The following is a 25,323-nucleotide window of genomic DNA, read 5'->3' as shown; positions in this document are numbered from 1 at the left end:
CTTACCAAAGTTTTAACCAAAAAGATGCACAATATAGAACAGATAAAGGAAAATTCTGGAAATAGTAAGGAAAAGACCACAAACAAACAAAAGAGTTAAGATTAGATTTTTCTTCAGATAATGAATCTGAACTAAAATAATTTCACATCTCAAGTGATGTATGTAGCTGATTATCTGAAAGACTTCCAAGCAACTGTTGTATCGTTGAAGTTGTAGATTTGTTGTGACTTTTTTAACCACCTATACTTTTTTACATTATATTGGTTGCTCCTTGAAAGTAAATAGACATGAATTTTCTATTTATTTTCAGAGAAGATCTGATGCATGTAGCTTCACTTTTATTTGTCCTCAAAATAAGATGTTGTTACAGGTGTCCAAAACAGAGGACATTAAGCTCCCTCATCCAATGATCACTGCACAGAAAGAATTGCTTTGAAAATTAAATTTGACTGTGACATTTCTGGAAGTCATAATATCTATACTGATTCAAATTAAATTTATTTAACAATTTATGGTACTTCCTTAAGTGTAATTGTTTTCGATACTTTGAATAGCATTGCATTTGACATGAAATTGTGCGAGCATCATTGTTTTCCTGAGTATCCTTTATGATGCGTTAAACCTAACTCAAGTGGGAGGTTTGTCCAGTTTGGACACTCTTGAAAAAATACTAGTAGAAAAATTAATACACAACTGAAACAAAAAATAATTGTGTTTTTGTTTTTAACGGTCAGAAAAAAGTACAAAGATGTGTTCATGAAAAGCAGGCCAAACCTCCCTAGTTTCTCCTATTCATTCAATTGAATGATGCAAATATAATTAAAACTGTAATTTATTGCAAACGTAACTTGAATAGAAATAATTTATGCTGTAAATTTCTTTACTGAAGATCTTGCGTTTCACGTAAATGCCGCGTAAATCAAAACCACGTAAATTAAGACTTGATAGTAGTGTTAGAATAGGGTTTACGTTTCATAGATAAAAAAAAAAACTTCATTATAGTGATGACTAATTTTATAAAAAGTTTAATGTGTACTTATATCGATACATATGCACAACATGCATAAAGAAAACATAAATTAATTTTGTTTTTTTGAAAAGGAGCTGGCTATGATAGTATTTTAGCTGCTATTAAGATTTTTTCTCTGTAGTTCTTTGCAGAGCATCAACGCGTCATTTCCATGATAAAATCTTCCTTCACTAAAAAATCAGAAATATCATTTGCTATTGTCACGGAATGGTTCAAAATTTTCAATGTGTACGTTTTTGGTATTGTGTCATGAATGTTGGTATACTCGTTGGTCTTGTCTTCTTTTGTCACTCCTAAAAATTCTTCTTCCAGTGAGTTTTGAACTGTATGAGTTTAATAACTTTACTTCTGGAAAGAGCTATGGAACCAATTGCATAAAACGTCTCCAGTGGCCCTAGCTTGATTATTAGCACGGCAAAAATGCAGTTTATTACGTGTAATCTGCAACCTTAGGAGTTAGGATTTTGAAAGATGGAAAAATTCTCTGTTTGCATTGCCGCATCCACGTAAAACCAAAACACATCCGTATAAAATAAAATAATGATGTAAAATCTTAAACCTTGAATAATCAAAACCGCGTAAAATAAACTCGCGTAAATCGAGGGTTTACTGCAGTTTTAATGTCATGCATGTCTTTAAAAAAAATAATAATAAAATGGTGCTCCTTAGAAAGATGGGGGACCTGTGCTTGCGACAAATGCCCATGTTTTTGAACTTTTCATCTGTCTACCCATTCAGAAGGATGTTAACTGAATGTTCCTTTCTAGTGGAGGAGCAACTGGTCTAATTTTAGCATCTGCGCGATTTTTGTGATAAAATTATGGGAATTAGTCTTTTGGAGAGGTATTGAAACGACGAAAACGAATTTAGATGTTGACAACACCAAAAATGGTGCGGGGAGGGGGGGGGGGTAGTTATAACTGCGCCGGGGAGCAAGTGGTTTGCCGTTCAATTTTTTTGATACAATTACGAGAATATATTTCCTGAAAGATACTGACACAAGAAAAACGAATTCGGATGTTGCCAACCCCGAAAATAGCGTAAGGGTTAGGGTGGGTTGAGAAACAATTTTTTTTCTTAATCAATTTCTAATAGGGCGGAAAACTTGCGCATTGGCATCCTAATAACGGGTAAAATAATTTTAAAAGTTATTAAAAAACTTGAAATCGCGCAAGAGCTCTAGGGCGGAGAAAAAATAGAAAAAATCAGTCATTTTTATAGACGTGTATTGTTTTCAAAAAATAATTTACTTCATTTCTAATGGTATAGAAAACACACTTTGGGGTTATCGAAATGTATAGAAAAATTTCGGGGCACTTCGTCGATCAGTTGAATTCCTTAAAATACCATTTTTAAAGCAAAAGTCTACGGTAGACCGGGGCACATTTATGCATTGGGTACGTCACGCAGTGCCCTTTTTTCAAAACGCGTTATAAATGGAGAGCCAACAGCCATACCAAATTGATGCTACTCCCTAGCAAATATTCTCACAAGTTTTTGAGCATCAGTCGAGCTTCGGTTTAGCATGCGGATAAAAAAATGTGTTTTCTACCGAGCAGAGTAAATTTTGTGTTAAACGTTTTGAAGCTTATTGTGAATAAATAATACTTCGTTAAAAACAAATAAATATGTAAAAAATAGCAGAATTTTATCCTATTTTGAGAATTGTATTTATATGGACCGAAAAGTTATAAAATTTTGTTGAACATCAAAAATAAATCCAAACTTACCGACGGGACACGTTTACGCATTTTCATCGGGGCCCATTTACGCACGTTCTTACTGTGTTTTACTACTCTGTCTTACTTCAAAACGAACCCCGGACGCTTTTTTCGCTCTGTACTGTCTCAAACCTTTAGCATTTTCAGGTTATTTAGTTTTGAAAATCACCATTCGTTTTTAATTAAGTAACAGATTCGCATCTTATAGCTTAGAATCATATAGTGTTGTCCTCATGCCTGTGCAACTCGAACTTGATACACTATTCAGACTGTAATACATTTTCTTCATTTTAAACATGATAAGACATTACGTTCAAAACACTAACAGAACCACGCTAGATGTCAAAATAATGAAAAGGCTTATCGGTAATCCAAGTATTTCTCGTACTAGGCCTTCCACATCGTCACATATTGATTATTATACCAACTGAGACCATTTGAAAAAGTAGGACCAAAGCCTAGGAACCAGGAAAGGATTGTGAGCATCCTCTTTTTTTTCTCCTAACTGATATTCCGATTAAAGAAGACCTCAGACAAGAGCAGTTAGAAGCTGAAAAAAAGAAAAGTAAAAAAAAAAAAAAAACAGGAGAAATCACTTGAAAATATACAAGTTTCTATTGAAGCAGAAATATAAGACATCAAAGAAAAAAGTAGGTATGAAACCAAAACCTGCGACAGGGAAAAAGTTAGTACACTCTGTAAAAATGAAATTAATGAACGATTTAGTTTACGAAGTAGAAAATTGTCCTTGCTTCTATTGTTTGAAACTACACAACCAATCGAAAAAAGGACAATACAGGGTTCAATGTCTTAAATGTCAAAACGCAGTCTCGTGACAAGTATGCGAAAAGAAATACTTTATTTTTGTTAGCAAAATCTAACAGTGATGAAGAAGATGACTAAATAGTTTCTGTATTTAATTAGCTATAAACCCAATGTGATTAGGGTGAAAAAAAAACGTAAATAATACACAAATATTGGAGAAAATACAGCATATAGCTATTTCATGGCTACAATGGAGCCTCTTCATCAGTGCAAAAAGATCACCAACACAACCAGAAGTTGCGAGAGAACGGACAACAACCAAGCGGACACCGGTATTTATACCAAAGAGGGCCAACTAATAAGAATACAGGAACAGGACATCAAACAACCAATCAGCGAACAGCATGTACACTCCGGGCTCAAAGCAGGGGGAGAGACAACCAATCAGAAGCCAGGAGACAAGAAGAGTACGAGACAACCGAAGAAACAGGAAAGGCAATTATAGAAATTGCTTCTAAATATCATGAAAAAATGGAGTGCTGGAAAAATCATTGACAAGAGAATGAGAATTTTTCCAAATATAGTAAGCTTCCCAGAAATCGAGGTCATAAACCGAAGAACACTTACAAATAATCTTTGCAGATGAAAAATCAGAACAGTGACCAGAAGTCCAACAATGCTGAGCGATGGAAGAACGAGCAAGTTCTTTATGTTTAACATAGTTTTCGTGCTCTTTCAGTTTCAGACGGTGCTTGTGAGAGCACGTTTAGTCTGTTCAACGTAACCAAGTCCCACCCTTCCCACCACGGCTTTGAAAAATAAATAAATTTACCGTTGGGTGGGCGTGAGTTTTGCTGTTTTCCGTTGAAACTTCCATTGAATTTGCACCCTTTGACTCTCCCTCCCCCTGGAAAAATTTGAAATGGCGGGCCTGCACCGTGGTGAGTTCTGAGTCATTTCAACATAAGAGAGATGCATTAAAAACATAAAAACGGATGTTTAATAGTGTATTTTTATAATTTTGTGTCAGCTTAACAGTTTTTGAAATAATATGAGTTTTACTTTAAAAATGGTATTTTAAGGCTTTCTGCGCGAATTCAAATGATCGACCAAGTGCCCCCAAGTTTTTTCGATACATTCCGGTAACTACGAAGTGTATTAGAAATGAAATAAATTATTTTTTGATAAAAATACACGTCTTTAAAAATTGCCGATTTTTCCTGTTTTTTCTCAACTTGAGGGATCTTGCGCGATTTCAATTTTTAAAATAATTTTTTTAATTATTTTTCCCGTTATTAGGATGCTAATGCGCAAGTTTTCCGCGCTATTAGAAATTGATTAGGAAGAAAAAATGTTTTTCGACCCACCCTAGTAGGGGGCAGTGGGGCGGATATAACTGCAAACAAAAAACAGTTATATATTCAGCATTCGTCAGTTTACAACAAGTTTTCAAGGCTTAAAATGCTGAAATTCATTAATAACAACATTATAACGCATAAAAATCCGAATTAGATTGCAGACACTTGTTTCGGAGCCATTAAGAGCTCCTTTTTCAATGTAAAAGATGTGAGTTTATGAATGAAAATTTATCCGGCTGCGGATGATCTTTCCATAGATACACGGTTCTTTGTAACCAAACCCATCATTTGTGCTGTAAAGGTGGGGGGGTTCCTAATTTTGAAGAAATAATACAAATGCATCCTTGTGCATTTTATCGTTCTCTCAATATTACCCTTCCCATAATGAATTTGTACCCTTTACCCAGGGCTGTCGTTTGGAGGTCAGGGGGGTCTTTTGGCATTGAAAATTTAATAGTTTTTCATGTAAGTAGGCACTGTTTTTGTTGTTTTCCGATCAGGGGGGGGGGATTTAATTGAACAATAACTTGTTTATCTTAACAAGCAATTTCTTCATAATTTATGTGACCGCAACAATTTTTCATAGTTTATAGTTATAATCCTAATGGATATTTATACAATTACGAATGTGCTGTAAATTATATAAGCCCCTGATACTCAACCTGAACGTATTCGGTCTGCCTTTCAATTGTGAGTGGCCTGGAATATAGTGCCTCAATTTTTATGTTACGAAAATAAGAGAAATATTTTTAATGTGTATTCATCCAAATGATAACATAATGACAAATGGACCTATTAGTTTCTTATGGACTGCTTAATATAGTTCTAGTTTTGTAAACTTATTTGTTTCGGTTTCAGATAATAAAAAGGATTTTTAAACGAAACAAACATTCTTTTAAACGAACAAACATAATAAATTTATAAAAGAACCGAAAAAACTACATATTTCCCATTGCAATCATTTGCTACCAAAACAGTTAACTAAAAAGAAGAATGTAGAATTATATTTTCAGATATCAACGCATAGGCACTCATTTGACAACGTTTGAGAGAAAAGATACGTTTAAAATAACCACTAAAATATTTTTTATGTACTAAACCATTTCAGAAAAATATTGCTAATACGAATTTTATACTGTAATCTGATGCATCTGCTTTTGCATAAAACTGTAGAACAGTTACTTTTTTTACATGATCATTTTACAAGTTCTAGAATCACCTTTGGGACATTTTCCATTCTGGTCATCTGGGGAACAAATCTGCTGTCATGCTTTCCCCCTTCCATAACCAGCATCACATTTCTTCATATTTGAAAGTACCACTCTCTGCTTTTACTATACTTTTATAAATGTAGGAAAATATTTAAAAATTTTGTAAATAAGGAATATGATATTGAACACGCGTACACGAGTACACACACTCATTCTTACTAGTAATAAAAATGGATTCATCAGTGTTGAAACATTTTGTTGCTCCTTGCTTCAATGAAAAAACATCTGCCTCCAGCTCGGTTATTTCCTATCCCAGACAGATGAGTCCATAACAAGGACGAAACTGCAGTCCCTGGATAGGATAACCAAGCTGTCGGTATATTGCATGTAGATTTACACTTGCCGCAATAATTTCTTTGAGGGACGCAAGCCTTTTGGATCAATGCCAAATTTTTATTTATTTATTTTTATTTATTTATTTATTTTATTATTATTATTTTTTTTTTTTTTTTTGAGATTTTGAACAGTCTCGTAGAATTGTATGATTGTTGACGGGGTATTTTCTTATAACTATTTAAAGGTTCCTGAAACTAAATGTTCGCATATGTCTTGATAAAATAATTTTTTTTAATCCTTGGACGAACTTTTTAAAAATGTCGCTTGTCACAAGTACACCGTGGGTCTACCTTAACCGTATTCATCTGATGTTAGAAATCGATGTTTGTTTCAGGATGTAGGTTCGTTCAGTTCTTAACAGATCTTTGATTTTATGCTTTTACGGGAAAGTAAGCAAACAAAACAGGATCCGCATTCTGCTATGGTCGAAACGACCGGTAGACAAATCAGTATGCAACACGAGAAAGACAGGGATTGAGCATTTTTTGTCTTCTGGTTGAGTCGTTTTTACCATATGAGAACACGGCCCGAGATATGGAAGAAGTCAGGAAGTTAATCCTTGAGCTAATCGATATTTATTTTCGTATGTATGGGACAATGTAATCTTTTCTGACGCGAAAAAGTTTAATTAAGATGGACTAGAAATTTTTTGCTACTTCTGGTACGATCTCTGTGAAGGGAAAAAAAATCTCAACACGTACATTTTTAGAGGCGGCTCAGTAGTGATCTGTGGGTGGAAGTTTCGCCACGGACGGAAACTAAACCAATGTATTTTGTACATGGCAGAATGAATTTTGAGAGTGATATTGATGTACTGAGTAGTATTTTTTAAAACCAAAAACACCGTTAAATACTATTTCAGACAATTTGTTCCAGCAGGGTAATGCCTAATTACGTGTTTCTTAAACCTCAAAATCATCGTTTAATGCTTATTCCGTGAAATTGCTGTACTGGTCAGACAAAAGGCTCGATCTAAGTTTAATGGTAACTTTGTGAGGCATTCTGGCACCCGAAGCATGAAAAAATGGCAATTAATGTCGAAACTTAAGAACTTATTTTCTCCATCGAAAAAGCCAAAATAAAATTTTTCAAGAACGTTCTTCAACTTCCATGGCATCAAGACTGATAAAAGTGATTGAAAAGACGGGAGAAATTATTGATTGACAGGATTTTTCAGACAAAATGCTCGTTGTCCTAATAATTTTGTCCAGTTTTAACTGTGATATATTTTTTTATTAATCAAGGCAAAACATTTATATTTTATATTGTTAAATATTTTGCTTTCTACAACTATTTCTACCATAAAAAGGCACTTTGTATAAATTTCACGGAATTATTTCTGAAATAACTTTTTTTCTGTGCAATTTTCTGCTGTCCTTATAAGTCTGACCACTACTGTATAAATGTTACCTCGCTAAGTGTAAACCTGAATAGCGAGACAGAACAGCACGCTAATACCGGTGACAGCACATTACTGTTCGCTATACTAACAAGAAAAAGTTTTTCTCAAAATTCAGTAAAGTTGTGACAAATATTTAAAAAAAATATCATATAAAATTGCTGCAATTGATGGTTGGAATAAGTTGTTCATCGCACAACACTTAAATTCCAACTTTTCATTACACTGACTTAAGATTAATTTTCACAGGAGGACAAGTCTATTAATTGGAGAAAAAAAAGAAAAAAAAAACGTGGTTCACATAAACTCACGAAAGTACAATTCATCACACCATCTAGTGATGAAAATATCATTTTGTAATCTTTCCGCTATTTTTACTCATTGATGTTCTACAAATTCGTGATTTTGAATCCAAATTTTTTCTTTAATAGATTTTGGTACTGTGTCTCATCGAAAAAGAAATTTATATATGAAACAACGGTAGATATCTAGTTATTTAAATTTAAAACTTTTTAATTAAAAACTATTATTTTTAGCTAATACCGAAATACCGGTATTCTCTCTACCCCAACAAATACCGGTATTATGAAATTGCAAAATAGCTCCAAATACCGGTATTTGGTATACCGGTATATCGGTATTGCAATCACTACTTGACTATAGTGTAAAGATGCCGGGTGATTCCTTCACTTTTCTACCAGGTTACACTTCCTGATAACCGCCCGTTCGACAGTTGATTCAACTATGTTGCCTCGTGTATAGCGTTTGTAGAGTGGAATTATGTACTCTATTTAAACAGGCAAGAAGGGAGAAGGATAGAGACGAAAATCTCCTAAAGGTTTACTGTTTAACGGGGAAAGACTGGGGTTTTGATCATTAAACGCGTGATTTTCTCGTATAATAGGAGCATTGGCATTCCGTCTTTCTTCCCTAAGATCTTCCTGGCCTAGTGTTTTATTAGTTGAAAAATATGTTTTTACAATTTTTCTCATTTGGAAAAAACATTTCATGTGATTCAGAACTGAAAGTTCAAATTTTATCAGCTCGTGTTTCTAATTTAAAAAAAAAAAGCTGAAATAATGCAATATTATTATAACAAGTTTTACATAAGAAGAAGTTCATTTCAAATTAAGTTACAAATGAAAAGATTTTCCTCTTATTATGGTTTTCTTTGGTTTCTTATTGATTATGAACATTTTTTAAAAAAAAATCTATTGCTAATTTAAAATATTTAAAAATATGTCAAGAGAAAAAAATCTAAGGGAGACTTTTATAAGAACTAAATAAATTTTAAATAGTCTTTTTTTAAAATATTTCAAGAAAGCTAAATATTGATAAGCGTTTGATTTATTTCAAATATTTGTAATTTTAATCTGTGCTCCTGGTGATAAAAAAAACTCCTCCTAAATCAAAGAAAAAAGTTTTAGGATATTATTAAATTCAACTTTCGCTTTGATTTAGTTACCGCAATTAATATCTCAGTTTACTGCCTTATCCGTATCTTGAGTTCTTGCTTATTATGACGCGAACTAAACATCTTTCACACACCATAAAGTACTGTGAATTTTTTTTCTTTTCTTTTTCTTTTTTTTTTTTTTTTTTGTGCGTTGCTAGTAAAGGTTTAATTTCTGCTTTGTATATTTGAAGGAATGCCCCCTACCACAAAACCTTTCTTTTGAGTTAAAGTAGCATAACTACTCAAGTTCTTCAAGTAATCTAAACGTTCTCTAGTCTGAAGGGAGAAAAATAGCTTAATTTTACTTAATCCTGCTTAGGTTGTTTGATCCCGCATTTTGTACAGCTGCTCTTTTTTTTTTCACAATACTGCATTTTACTCATTTTGTACTATAAACCTTGACTTATAAGTAACATTTTAATTTCATTAAGTATTTAAGCATTCAAATATGTTAAGTAATTTATAAAGTCAATATAGCAGGAATTATTTTTAATTGTTCATTCTGTTTAAAATTAGATATAAACAACGTCCTATGCTACCTGCATCGACTATACATTATACTGGTGAGCACAGAAATGTTTTGTAATGTTCCAAGTTATTTTGGTTAGCATTTGAAAATTGCATTTTGTTTTTACATTAAGGAAGATTCCTTTAATTTCATAATAGAAAGAGCAAATTTAAGATGACATATTTACTCCTTAATATCCACTTAAGATATTTCTAACTAATTTTCAGGCTTAGATGATTGAAAATTAGCCAACCCCAGTAAATTTTCAATCATCCTATCTCATCTCAAGTCATCTCTGGAAAAGATTAGGTCAATGAAAAAAAAAACTAAGATTGAAAACTAGGATTCTGGTAACTTCGTATGAAATCAAGTCCTATTCATACATTTTTTTGGTTAAGGAGATTATTTAACATTCCTTTCTATCGTTAAGTGTATTTTTCTTCCTATTTTTCATCTATAGTCACGTTTCTTTCTTCTCAAACAGCAATGGGGATACCGATAATAGAAAGGGCTAAGTTTAGGACAATAAATTTACTCCATAATATCTACTAAACATATTTCCAGCTAATTTTTCCGATTGGATGCTTGAAAATCAGTTAATACCAAATAATTTCTAATCATCCAAAAGTCATCTCTGGTAAGGATCAGCAAATAAAAAAACTGAGATTGAAAAACTAGGATTCGGATAATGAAAAGTAGACCACGTGTAAAAGTAAGCTCTATTCATATATTTTTGATGTTAGGGAGATTAAACATTCATTGCTATAGTTAAGTATGTCTTTCTTCCCGTATCTCTTTTATAGTCACGTTTCTGACTTCTCAAAAACAGCAATGGGGATGGAATCGATAATAGAAGGGCAAGTTAGGACAATAAATTTACTTCATACTATCTACTAAACATATTTCCAGCTAATTTTCCCGATTGGATGCTTGAAAATTACCTAATACTAGCTAATTTCCAATCATCCAAAAGTAATCTCGTAAGAAGCAGATAAATAAAAAAACTAAGATTGAAAGAAGACTAGGATTCGGATAATGAAAAGTAAACCACGTGTAAAAGTAAGCTCTATTCATACATTTTTGAGGTTAAGGAGATTATTTAACATTTATTGCTATAGTTAAGAATGTTTTTCTTCCCGTATCTCTTTTATAGTCACGTTTCTGTCTTCTCAAACAGCAATGGGGATGGACCTAACTGATTACCTGTGGAGCAAAGCACACGAGAAACATCGGGCTAAGGTGCTGCAGCTAATGATGAAGAACGGGAAAAGGTAAGGAACAGAAACTTTGCATTCATAACAAGAAACTTACGAAGTAGAAGCGATTTTTTCGGCCCTTTTGTTTGAACCGAAATTGATCCGTCGGAAGATTTTGATAGAAAAAGAAAAAAGAAACTGGTATGCAAATCCAAAAACTTTTTCTCCCCTCATAAGCATTTCATCAAATGCATGTTCAAAAGTTGTTCCCAATGTAGTTGATAAGAAAGTCAAAGATAGAGTTCGCTTTCTAAAAGCGTTTTTCTAAGGAATATATTTTAGTTAACCTATCGTAAGCACAATATCTCCCACAAAAGACAAGAAAGTTTTAGTTTTCATTGAGCGTGAAAATTTTCGCGTACTAAAAAGAAAACTTTTCACGCTTGCTGTTAAGAGTTCATTGCTGTAAGCATCAATGCCACGAAATAAATATGCATTAGTTTGATCAACAAAGTATTAATGATAATTTTAATATGCTTTTCTTTCATTTAAAGTGTGGAAGCTTCTAAAACATAATTATTGCTTCGTTGCAAAACTTTGTACCAAAACATTTGGTTACCAAGAAAGAAGAAGAAAAAAAAAAAACAGAATGCTAAAAATATGTATAATCAGTTCTACATAATCATGAATGTCGACATTGTAAAAAAAGTCATACAACTTCAAATGTTCAAAAGTTTTTCCCAGTGTAGTTGATAAGAATGTCAAAAATAGAGTTCGCTTTCTAAAAGCTTTTTCTAAGGAATATATTTTATTTAACCTATTGAAAGCGCAACATATCCCACAAAAGACAAGAAAGTTTTAGTTTTCATTGAGCGTGAAAATTTTCGCGCAGTAAAAGAAAACTTTTCTCGCTTGCTGTTAGAGTTCATTGCTATAAACATCAATGCCACGAAAATAAATATGCATTAGTTTAATCAACAAAGTAATAATGATAATTGGAATACGGTTTATTTTCATTAAAAGTGTGCAAGCTTTTAAAACATAATTATTGCTTCTTTGCAAAACTTTGCACCAAGACAGTTGGTTACAAAAAAAGAAAGAAAAAAAAAACAATGAACTTAAAGAATGCTAAAAAAATGTATAATCAGTTTTACATAACCATGAATGTCGACATTATAAAATAGTAGTGCCATTTCTAGTAAAATAATGGAATCACCTTTTAAATATTTTGTACCCAGCTTCTTAAGTGTAGTGTTTTTAACATGTTGAAAGATGTTAAGAGGAAGTAGCATATTTTTGAAAGGTATTTATCTAATTTCAAACACTAATTTATGCAATAATTCAAGAAATTGTCGTATAATTCAAGAAATCTTCCCCTCGGAAGCTTTCACGGGCTGCTAGTTGAAAAATTCTGCTGAAGAAAATACTTCAAATTATTCGAACATATATTTCTGTCGCACAGTGTATATTATGAGTATGGTGTTTCAAAAGTCATAGATACGGTCCTTGAGTGGGAAAGAAAAGAAAAAACGAAACGCTCATAGTTACTTATAGCCATCATGAGCGTAGGGGAAAAATAATATCTGAGGCTAGTTTCAAAACCAGCTCAATCCATGAAATATTCAAAGTTTTTCCTTAGAAATTTGAAAAGTTTTCATAATTGAAATATTTTTCTGAAGAACATAATTAAAATCATTCTAACATGTATTTCAGCAGCAGATTGTGTGTTATGCAAATGGTGTTTCAAAAGTCATAGCTACAGTCCTTGAGTGAAAGAAAAAAATAACACCTCATAATTAGCACTTATAGCCATCATGAGCGTTGAGGAAAATATAATACCCGAGGCGTTTAGGACCAACTCAATAAATGAAATATTCAAAAGATTTTCTTTCGTAATATGATACTTCTTGGTCTATACTACCACGCTGCAAAGCGATTTGGAACGAATCCTTCTCATTTTGGTCAAAAATAGCAACCAAAAATGGGTTTTGCTTCAAAACCAGTTCAAATCCGCACTTAATTGTCTTTAATTGTTAGATTAATCTTAATTGATATTAAGCTCCGTGGTTTTATTAATCATGTTTTGGAAGAATATTTTGACCCAGTAACATTGAAAATGAGAAAGAATTTCGAGCAGTTAATTTCTAAATCATTAGACATAGACATAGAGTTTCAACTTAAGAAGAAAAAAAAACTTTAAATCACATAAAAAAAAAAATGTAATCTACGTTGTTTGAGTCATTAAGAGATTTTTCTATACAAATTACGAAACATAAATTTTTATTCAGCTCCCTTGTCGTATTAAACATGTTTAGGAGGAATATTTTGACACCCTAACGTAGAAAAATGAAAAAAAAAAATACTAAAACTGATGGCGCAGTTTCGATTAGGGTAAAATTGATGTGCAGATCTATTTCTGACAAGAAATGAGGAGTGATTTATCAAAAGGTAACACATCCACTTTTTAGGAAAAATCATTTTATGATATTTTCTAAATCTTTCAAATGACCTTTATCAAATCACTTACTCTCAGGAAGTCCAAACGTGGAAAATCCTATTTTATTTAAGGGTAAAGTGTGGCTTTTTAATCAAAAAGTAACAAATCCGTCCTCTGCATGTTATATTTTGAACAAAAGGGGACATATCCTGAAAGAATTTGGAGTACAATGACTTTTAGGTCCAACGAAACACATGTCCAAAATCCTCAAATTTTAATCCACAACTTTTAGGTTCATCTACTTCGATAAGAGAATATGAGAAGGTGAAACATTAGAGTTTTGCTAAATTGAAATTTTCAACATTCAGGCTTTCGTTCAAAAGGGCACATATCCAAAATTAAGATGGCGATATATCCTTGTTTTTTTTTTTTTAACTAGCATGTCTTACTCTGGGCCATGATTTGCTGTGCTTTTGTTCTCAATTCTGTGCCCAGAGAAGTTGATAAACTATTTTGCTCCTTATCCTAATTCATTTTTCTCACCTTCTGAATATTTTTGGAAAATGAATATGTTCCCTTTTGATAAATTAGGCCTTAACTGTTAATTTTCACGTACATAAAATACCGAAATGAAATCAAGAATCAACGTTTTTTTTAAACTAAATTAATCAGCCGAAGAGAAGAAGAAATATATTCAGCATAAAAAATATATATGATGCTAAACACACACAACTTATTCGATAGACAAATTGATGAAAAAAAGGAAAATTGCTTTTTGAAATATGAGTATAATTAATTATTTTTAAGCTTGGACTGAAAGTCCCCTTACCATAGAATTCGTGTGAAATGACCTTCCACTGCTGAAACGGAAGAAACCCTTTTTGTTCATTATGCATAACTTTTGCCATATGCATATATGCATTCGACGCTTTCTGCCATGCACAGAAGTGTCCGAGTGTCTCGATTTCATAGTTTTAAACTGTACATGCAGACAATCTGAGGCGTAATTTGGTGTGTGTGCGGAACTGCTAAAATTTGTTTGACAATGGCAATATTGCAGCTAATTTTTCAATGATATTGAACCACTCAAAAGATAAAGGTATGATTCTGCTGAGCCGTAGTTTACCAGTCTCTCTTCCAGAAATCATAAACGTAGTGCTTTATAATTTAGTGTGTGTGTGCGGAATTGTGCTAAAAATTTTTGACAATGGCAATATTGCGGCTAAGTTTTCAATGCTATTGAACCACTCTAGAGATATAGGTATGATTCTGCTGAGCCGCAGTTTGCAATCCCTCTTCAAGAAATTATAAGCGTAGTGTTTTATAATTTGGTGTGTGTGCGGAATTGCTGAAATTTGTTTGACAATGGCAATATTGCTGCTAATTTTTCAATGCTATTGAACCACTCTAGAGCCATAGGTATGATTATGCTAAGCCGCAGTTTACCAAATCCTCTTCTAGAAATCATTACCGTAGTGATCCATTTTGGATGTGGAATATTTATTGCGAGTACCAACTACAAATACGTGGTTTGTTTTGCCAATCAGACGTGCAGATCGTCCTGGAAACTTCTCAACGGCTCCGTCAGTTTTATTTAAAAATATTTAAAACTTCATATTTAGACCGTTGAAGTCAGCCCAAATTATGGAATATAGTTGAAGAGAACCTCATTTCCAAGATGGAAGCTCAAATTTTACGGATTTCACTTTCATCTAATTCCTTTCCCCATTTTTTATTTTCGACTGAAACAGTTCGAACTACGTTTTATTTATAGCTTCTTATCAAGTGCTTGAGTCACAACTTGCGTCAATTGAACTTGCATAAATTAACCGACTTTTTCTGTTGCATTTAGCCTTGGGTCTTAAAACTCTATTTCATGGCATCTCGTGTTTTTTCATGAATTAGAAACTTAGGACGCTTAAATTGGGCGCTTGTAAAAAACATAACTAAGAGAAAAAATACTATTTTGCGGTATTTGAAATGTACTACACACATTTCGCCGCTAAAAAGACGAATGTGCGTATCTCACTTTTGAGCATTTTGCAGAAAACCGATTTGAAGATTTCAAATTTAATGTATCGCTTGAGAACCGCCACCAGTGTAAAGGACTGTAACTTTTTGATATTTATTGTAGAGATACGTCCATTGGTCACATTATAAAATCGACTTTGGACATTTCCGTGGTGGTCATAACTCATTTTTCGATTTTTTTTAGGTACGCCCATTCGTCTTTTTAGCGACGATTTATACTAAATGTTTTTGTCTAAGTCCTCGAAGGGACTTTTAATTTTGTTAAAAAAGTACTTAAAGAATTGAAAAAATATATAAATTAATAAATAATAACAATAATTTGAATTTTAATGTCTTGAATTTAAATTATATTTCTTGCAATCACGGAATGCCATAGGACTCTACTCCTTCAGTTTCCCGATTCCACAAATGGCTCCTACCGCAACCGTAATTACGAAAAACATAATTTGAATTCAAGTCGTCAAAATTCAAATTAATGCCAGAGGATTGAGCTTAGGACGGGATGCTAGATGTGTGCTGGAAGCTGTTTTTGTTTGAAGAGGATGTGTGCGCACGTGTGTAGGCCGATGGATAGGAGGAGTTTGCATTATAAACATAGAACAATAAAGTCATAAACATCAGCTACGGTCAAGTGAAAACAATGAGCACCCGTAATTGCTTTAAAAAAAGAACAAAGAAGAAAAAAATACCAGCATTCGAAGGATCTCCTACTCTTCAGGTATGCTCGAATGCCAGGAGTTAGCTCTGTTACTCTTTTTTACTGTATAGTTTTTGAGATTATTTATAGAGGTTAAAAAACTGACAAACCGATCTTTATGTAAAACTGATAAAAATAAAATGATTGGAAAAATTTATAAATTATAACAACAATAATAAAAATAATAATATAAGTTTCAAAACGGTAGAAAACCAAGTGAAATTAAAAGCCTTTTGCTAAAAAACACAATGAAAAACTTCCAAAAACGACTAATTTGAGTTAGAATACCTAAATATATCAAATTATTAGAGCATGTACAAAAAAGATATGTATTTAGGCATTCCTTAATCCTATATAAGCTCAATTTAACAAATTTATTTTAACATCTCAAGTATACAGTGGCTCCCAAAAGTTGTTCGTACACCTACAACTTTCAACGAAATAGGCCCCTATCCATTGGTTAGAATTAATATTTAGGAATGGGTATTTAATTATAAGATCTATGATCAATTTTTAACAAAACTACATGAAAAGTTTTAAAAAATACTAAAACTTAATTTTTTTTTAATCAAAAACCAAAAAGTGGCGGAAATTTTATCTCACAAAAGTCTTCGTACACTTTAAAAAATTTCTATATATTATTGAATAATCTAACTTTTTAATAAGTTATTATTTAGTGGAATATCATGCAGTATCAAGAACACCTTTTATGGGAATAGAGTTCATTCTTTTTTTCTTTTTTCTTTTTTTTTTTTTTTTTTGATTTCTGAGTAAGTGTTCAACCACACTTCGAGTCTTACTGTTTCTAGCTCTATTTTCGTTTCAAAACCGTATTTTCGTAATATAGCCTTCAGATATCTCTAAATATGTTACATTAAGTTCAAATCTAGAGATTGAAGCGGTATTTTCTAAACTTTAGGACAATTTTTGAGACACTAGAAGCAAATGTTGAATACTTTGTGCTTCTTATCGTTATTTTGATAAAAAACAAAGTTGCTTCCGATAACCAAATTTTTGGCTAATAGTTTAAAATTGGTTTCTAAAATATTTAAATGAACAGAATAATTCATTATTTCATCAAAAAATTGCAAACAACCAAGTCCTGATGCTGATATGCACCCTCACACAAGAAAATCTTGAGAAATATTACCAACTAAAAGCTAGGTACCACCTATACGTCGGTCTCAGGAAATACGTAGGTCTGACGACTTGTAAACGAGTTCAACAAAAATTTTGTAAATATTTTGTACGGACTTCAGTCAGCACCTTCTGCAAAAATTCCTCTGAATACGGGCGATAGGGACGACCCCCATGCTTTCTTCTGTCTTTTCTTGCCATAATCTACAACAAATAACACAAAGTATGACGAAAAAAAATCCGAAAAGAAAATAAAACGAAACTCTAAGCCACTAAAAACCGTGCAAAATAGGTGGCCCATTGTTGTACACCAACATTCCTATTTTCGATAAATGTTGAGAGACTATGTAAACTGTGAAACATTTTAAGTCAACAAGCGGCTTCATTCATAACTGACGAAATAGTAAAGCAAATCTGAACCTACCAGATCTTGGAAAACAGTATCAGTGGTCTGCCCAATGGAGACTTTTGGCACTTTCACGAGTGAATCGAATCACGCACTAAGAGCGACTGAGTTATCTAAGGCAGCGTTTCCCAACCGGTGGTTCGCGAACCCCTGGGGGTTCGCGAAAAGCAAGAAAGGGGTTCACGAAAATAATATTGTAATGGCGGAATTTTACACGCTTGACTGAGATGAAGTCTCCTGTTAAGGCGGTTTCAAATAGTTTTTGTTCAACAGTTATTCATTTGTCTTTCGCTCATTCGATAATCTTAGCATCGAATTGTTAGCGTGCTTGCTGACATATTTTACACTTAAATTATTATGTCAAAGCGCCGGCTTTACAACTGTCATCGAGAATGATAGCATTGAACCTAATTTTAAAAAAGCTTCGCTTTTGAATACAGAGGACAGAATATGAAGGCGTTTTTTCAGTAGCTTTTAATAGGAAAAATCGATAAACTTCATAAGCATTACATGAAGCATATGCGAGCGTCTCATATATAATTAATTTTATAATAATTAATATTTTAAATAATTAATTTAATCATATATAATTAATTTTTGAAGTTCAGTTTCTTTACCATCCTCTTTTGTGGTGCGCCGAAAATGCGTAGAAATACGATCACGTTGTTATTTGCTGCTATAATTTTCACACTGCATAAACTTCAATTTACTTCGAGCTTCGTTTCTAAATAAGAATGGCTAATAGCCCAAAAATACCACAGGAAGTATGCTAAAATAAATAACTTCAGAAAATTTTCATGGGTGAAGCTTGGCAGTGTGAGGCATAGTAAACCGGAGTAAAAAAATATCAACTGAATGCGACCACGCAATTTAATTTGATATATGTAAATAAGGAATTCATGAAATTAGTACAGAAATTTCATCTTGTTGTAAGTGAGCTAAAAATATATTTGTTTTAGTGAAAATAACTTTTGTGTAATAAATAGAATTAATTATACGCATTTTATTCCTCAATTATATCATAAGGACAAGAAAATTCTTCAGCAATCAAACGATTAATGTAGGCAGTAATATCCTTATAAGACAGCTGAACTTGTAGTACTTTTTAAGAGAACATATTTAGAGACCTTCCTCTTCAGACCATTTAGTTAATCTGAGACAGTTCTTTGAAATGCATTTCTAAAGATAATTCTTTAATTTATTTAGCTATAGAGATTAATGTATCCCTGTGTCAGAAAAAGATACTTTAAATTTTATTACCTTTTGGACTACGTTTCTATGTGAAGAAGGATTTTCATCATGAACAGAGATAAATACTGAAACAAATTGAATGCTGAACCTAAGGTAATATTGGAAACTGTCAAATATTTGAGCCAAACTTTTTTTGAACTTCTTTGCTCCACAAATTATCCGGTTTTAAAAACATTTTCAAAGTTGACAGAAGCGCAAAAAGAATAATCACTGGGTGTATTTGTTGGTGAATTTGTTTTGCTTATATATATATATATATATATATATATATACATATATATATACATATATATACATATATATATATATATATATATATATATGTATATTTTAGCTATCATTTTAGTTCGCTGCAATATATGAAATTCTATATTTTGCAATTATGTTTTCGTCTTTGTAATTAACAATGGAGCAGCATCAAAATAAAAAAATCTCCCTAATTTTATTATGTTCTTGTGTATGTATGTGTGCGGTTTTTTTTTTTTTTTTTGCTTGTAATTTATTAGTACTTAAGGGGTTATGGTTAGTGGTTATAAAATCGTAGGTTTTCAATTAGGTGGATAATAAATACAACAAATTCTTTAAACACTTCAACTTTTTTTGTTGTTATTTTACACTGCATTATTAAAGAACACGGTACATTGAATTTCAGGAAAATAATATTGATTTAAGTAGTTTTATAACACTTTCATTTCCCTATGTATTAATGACCAATTTACCCCATGAGGTGAGGGAAAGTGGTCATAGAATGGGTAAAGTGGTCATAGTTTAAAAAAAAAAATGCAAACCCGTTACAAATAACCCTAATATTTGTATATTTCGGTTATTTTATAGTTACAAGTATATGCTCGAGTATATGCGGGTATACACGACTATATACGTGTCGTGTAAACATGAGTATGCACTTTCAAATATGAGTAGATACTTGTATACATCATATCCATGCATGCACGTACCTACTCAAGTATATACGTGCCACGTGTATATACGAGTATATACGCGTGAAAAACGAACAACATATGCGTGTATGCACTTGTATCCCGAGTATATACGTGCATACCTGAGTATATACGTGTATAGTAGACGTATATACGCATATATGCATCTGTACATATATACATGTACGGGTATACATGAGTTAATTCGTGGATACATGCAGTGCGTGTTTGTACGTGTCTACTCACGTATATATATGGAAGCAACGAGTATATACGTATTTTTACGTGTAAACACGATTTTTTACCTGTATAGACGTGTATACGACCATTTACGTGTATACATCAGTTCATGCATGTATACACGAGTATATCCCCTAATATACATGTATGCTTACAGGATGAACCCAAACTCCGGGGCAAAAATTTAAAGAGTGTGAGAGGGGAGGATAAGAAGCAAATAATCATAAGGAACTTATGGTCGCTGACGCACTACATGCACAAAAAGCCAGAAACTAATGGATGCAAAACAGGTCACAAATTTGTTACACAAAGATGATTTTACCCAACATTTAAGTTTTTCAGGAATATGTAGAGCAGTTGTTAAAAGTCACGACCTGTAGTAGCTCTAATATGCGCATCGCAACAAAGGTGCAGCTACTGGTGAAAGTTTTTAAAAAATATCGTGATTTCGACGCATGTATTACAGCTGCTCGCCACAAATTTCATCAACCGCTTTAAAACTTTCTTAAGACCTAAAATGTTGTGTAAAATTGTCTTTGTGTAATATATATATATATATATATATATATATATATCAAAAATTTGCGCGGTCAAAACGTCGTGTGGACAAAACTTCGCGTGTCTAAAACTTTGCCGATCCATAAATCCATAAATTCGTCTGTCTAAAACTTCGCCGATCCATAAATTCTTCTGTCTAAAACTTCGCCGACCCATAAATTCTTCTGTCTAAAACTTTGCCTATCGAGAACTTCGCGCACTCATAACAATGAATTTGTATAAACATGTCATACAAACTTAGCAAACAAGTAAAACTTTTTTCACATTAAAACTAAAATAATTTAACTTTAAGAAGTTTTATTTTAGATGCGAAAAGTAATACACGCTCAGCTCGAAGTTTTGTTTGTGCAAAGTTTTGTACTCACGAAATTTCAACTGCGCGAAGTTTTGTCCAGGCGAAGTTTTGACCGCGCGAAGTTTTGTCCTCGAGAAGTTTTAACCGCACGAAGTTTTGTCCACGCGAAGTTTTGGCCGCGAAGTATTGTTCGGCGAAGTTACGGCCGCGAAGTTTTGACCTATTACCACTGAAGAAATCTTCACTTTGAAATATTTGCTTCAAAAAAGGAAAGAATTTTAAACATTTTGTAAATAATTCTAATTTTTCTATAATGAGCTACATAAAATTTGCTTCAGACATGTTGAAGAATTATTCTGAAAACTTCTCGAGGACTCTTCTTTTTTTTGGAAGGAGGGGGGAGATATCATTTCCCCTTAGCAGTATTGTAATACAATATACCTTCATTTTACGCGGAAATGACGTAATTTGCAATAAGTTTAATGTGTAATTATCTCTATACATATGCACAACGTTCACAAGAGAACATGAATAAACTTAATGTTGGTTATGACAGTCTTTTGGCCATTAGTTATTTTTCTCTGTTGTCCTCTGTTAAGCATTAACGTATCCATGAACATTGGTGTCACTTCCATGATTAACAAATCAGAAAGATCATTTGCCATAATCAAGAAATGCTCCATAACTTTCTTCGTGAAAATTTTTGGTTGTGTGTCATCGATGTCATTATCATCGTTGGCTTTGTTCTCTTTTGTCTCTTCTAAAAACTCTTCTTCCAGTGAGCTATGAGATGCGCGAGCTTAATAACTTTACTTTTGTGAAAGAGCTGTAGAACTAATAGAAAAAAATATCTCCAGTCTTCCAAGCTCGCTTATTATCACGTCAAAAGTAGTTCATTGCATGTATTCTGCTATCTCAGGAGTTTGAAAGAGGGGAAAATTGTCCATGGTGTATTACCAAATCCGCGTAAAATGAGCTTACGTAAACTGAGGGTTTCCCATATTTTCATTTTTGTAACGAATTCGCGTGCTTTATGCGTGCGAATTTGTTGAACCTTGCTGAAGAAAACAAAACACTTCTCTTTAGTTTCAAATTCTAAGAAGCACACTAGAAATTCCTCTATGCTTAATCCATTTGCACATATGAGACAATCTTACGCAGTTGTTTTCAGTTTATTCAAAGATTTTTTAACTTTTTCTTTAATGTTCGATACATTCGAAAGTAAGGAACTAATATACATCATTATACGATGTATAAACTTTCTAAAATGTTTTCTTGTGTTTCAAATAAAAAGTTTTGTACGTTTTGCCAGCGAACAGAGGGGTATTCGAGCCAAAAAGCTGGCCAAAAGTCGAAATGTCAACTTTACCGATTGGTGTCGGCATTAAGTCTCAAAACGGGTGGATAAACATGCCATTATGTGAAAGTGTTCTTTTTTCATTGAAACTATCCATAAAAATTTTCCAGCAGTCGGAACTTAGCACTATGATGATTCATTTGTCTTTTTTACGACATTCGAGATTTTCAATATATATTCACCGTCGTATTTTTCGCGTTAAAATTATGTTAGAAGAAAAATTTAATATGGTTTGACTTGGGGAAAGTTTGTAGTCTATTATTTATCAATTTTTACTTTTTAAGACCGTTATTATTTTTTAAATGCAATTTTTGAAGTCACACAAAAATGCCATCCATTCTTTTGAAATTTTTTATGTAAATGAATGGTTTTAAATACTTTGTACTACTTCTAAAATATATAATCATTTACTTTAGAATGTTTACTTTGATAGTATGAAGCAAAAGTTTGCCCGAATTTGCCTGAAAAAATAAAGCTATAAATAGAGCGCATTATTATTTTCATAATTTTGAGCTTTTTCGGTTACTTTTAGGTTCTATGACTTCAGTCCTTTGTACGACTCAAAAGCAGCTGCAAACTATAATAAAAGACAATACATAAAGGTTGTTTGATGCAAAGTTCAAGCAAATAGAAATGGAACTAGCTGAATTTCTCTTACAAGAAAATGTCGAAATTGAAAAATATCACCCCGTTTTATTTTTGGATTCAATAGGTGTAAAATTGTCTCACTTGTGCAAATGGATTGAGTATAGTTGAATTTTTTTAAATGTGTTTCTTAGAATTTGAAACCAGTTTGTTTGGCACTCTTGGCTTCCTTAAGAGGTTTTCCATCTCCAGCTCAGTCACTTTCCTATGCCGGGCTGATGAGTGCTAATAAGCACGAAACTGCAGTCCTCGGCTGGAAATGACTGAGCTGGCGGTGTATTTCATGTAAAAATATGTGTTTTGTTTTCTTCAGCAAGGTCTCATTTGTGCAAAACGGCTTGAGTATAGTTGAATTTATTCAAAGAATATGAACTTTCTAAGAATATGAACTTAAAGAGAAGTATTTTGTTTTCTTCTACAAGTTTTACCAAATGTCTCATTTGTGCAAATGGATAGAGTAATTAATTAAATTAATTAGTTTGTTTTATGGTTATAACTTGTAGGGTAGGTTTTGGAAAAAAAACTGTCAATTAATTTTCCATATTTAACACCTTCTTAAAAGTCTAAAGAAAGTATTTATAAGTATCCATTTGCAATCCATAACATTCAATAGCAACAACAATTGTTTAAAACTTACATTAACTAACAATGTTTAGCAAAATTACAATAACAATTACAGCGCAAATGTACACAAGATTTTAAAAGGTTCCATATAATCTAGTTTAAGTCTATTGGAGTAACAGTTTCCGTTGTCGAATGCAACGCGTTATTTAATAACTTATTTTTAGTTACAATGTACAAAAATTAAACTGAATGACATTTTGGGGGCAGGAGTAAAAGCTCGTCAGCTAAACTGAGTTGCAGAAAAAAAATTAATACTGATAAACATAAACATGATCTGCCATCATTATTTTTCACCAAATGCGTTATTAAGTGTCATTAAATAACCCTTTTCTTTTGAGCAATGCTTAATAAGGCTGTTTGGGAAAATGATGCAATTTTTTTGCACGTCTAAGGCCTAAAAAATAATTAATCTGTTGTTAGCATAAAAATGTATTTTTCTCAAAAAAAAAAAAAAATAAATAAATAAATAAATAAATAAATAAATAAATAAATAAAATAAATAAATTCATGTAAAGTTTCGTTTTTTATTTTCTTATTTCATAGATTTATTTATTTGTTTACGAATGTTTTTATTGTTGTTATTTTCCTAAACTTGCTAAAATATTGCTTGCAGCTTTGTTTCCGCACTTACGGGTACCAAAAACACTGTGAGAGGTTCAAAGAAATATACAACGTGAATCTGAAAAAATGACCAAAAACTTGAAGAAGCAATAGAGTATACCTAGATTATATTCGGAATCACATGTCATTGCAAGGTTGGAAAAGCTTTCATCATGAGATAGAGGACGTTGTACGGGAGTTCGGTTGAACAGAAGTTTTTCATTTAGGTTCAGAATGCATAAAATGAGCTTGTTTTAATGCATTAACATTGTAATGTTTTATTGAACATTACAAATGTAAAGTAGATAACCTATTCAAGGTTATAAAACAAGTTGGCTTTTTTGGTGACTTCATTTTAGCACCGCAAGCTCAATGTTTTTTTTACGTTTCAAAAGGAGTTTCTTGCAACCTCAAAACGTGTGTCTGCAACAACTTTTCAATTTTTTCTTCAAATGACGTAGATTTTATAATTTAAATACAACTATTTTATTTTATGCACTACTTTAAGAGAAACTAGCAAGTATACATGTACTACCGAACTCCCGTAGAAACGTCTATAGCAAGAAGAAAGCCTTTTTGATTCCGTATCATTTCGATGTACTTTATCGCCTCTTTAAGTTTTGTCCACTTTTTCAGATTAAATCTTGGATTAATCTAGAGTAGGTAGTTTAATCCCTTCGAAACTTTCCACTGAAGTGTATTAGTAATTTATTTCATCAATTACAACACAATCATAACGCTCTGTTTTATGCTATAAAAAGAATTTCAAAATTCGAGTTTATAATTAGTATTTGGGAACGTAATAGGAAATTGAAAATCAATCGAATCTCAGCAGCATTGAAAATAATATGCAATGCAGCAAGTATCTTATACATTATTTCTCTCCTTTTTTTTTATGAAAACGACATAATTTCTTCTACTTACTCAAATTTCATAAGTAAGGTGTGATTTTGAAGATTTTTGTCACCGTTTTCGTTGAAAAATAAACTGAAAATTCACATTTTGGATTTTTAACGAAAGAACTGATTTATTCTGTCATTTATTACGAAAAGGAGATTAATTGGCTC

General features: G+C 32.3%; 1 long non-coding RNA gene across 1 annotated transcript in view; it reads left to right on the top strand.

Moving 5' to 3' along the window:
- Nucleotides 1-25,323, top strand: part of LOC129231798 (uncharacterized) — a 40,524-nt gene that overhangs the window by 1,709 nt on the left and 13,492 nt on the right. Inside the window, exon 2 of the long non-coding RNA XR_008581298.1 lies at nt 10,998-11,115. This is a non-coding gene — a long non-coding RNA (uncharacterized LOC129231798). The remainder of the gene's footprint in view (nt 1-10,997; nt 11,116-25,323) is intronic.

This window comes from Uloborus diversus, chromosome 10 (genome assembly GCF_026930045.1).
Source record: "Uloborus diversus isolate 005 chromosome 10, Udiv.v.3.1, whole genome shotgun sequence".
Lineage (NCBI taxonomy): Eukaryota > Metazoa > Arthropoda > Arachnida > Araneae > Uloboridae > Uloborus > Uloborus diversus.
The sequence above is the reverse complement of the archived record's forward strand: the minus strand, read 5'-3'. Positions and strand labels throughout refer to the sequence as shown.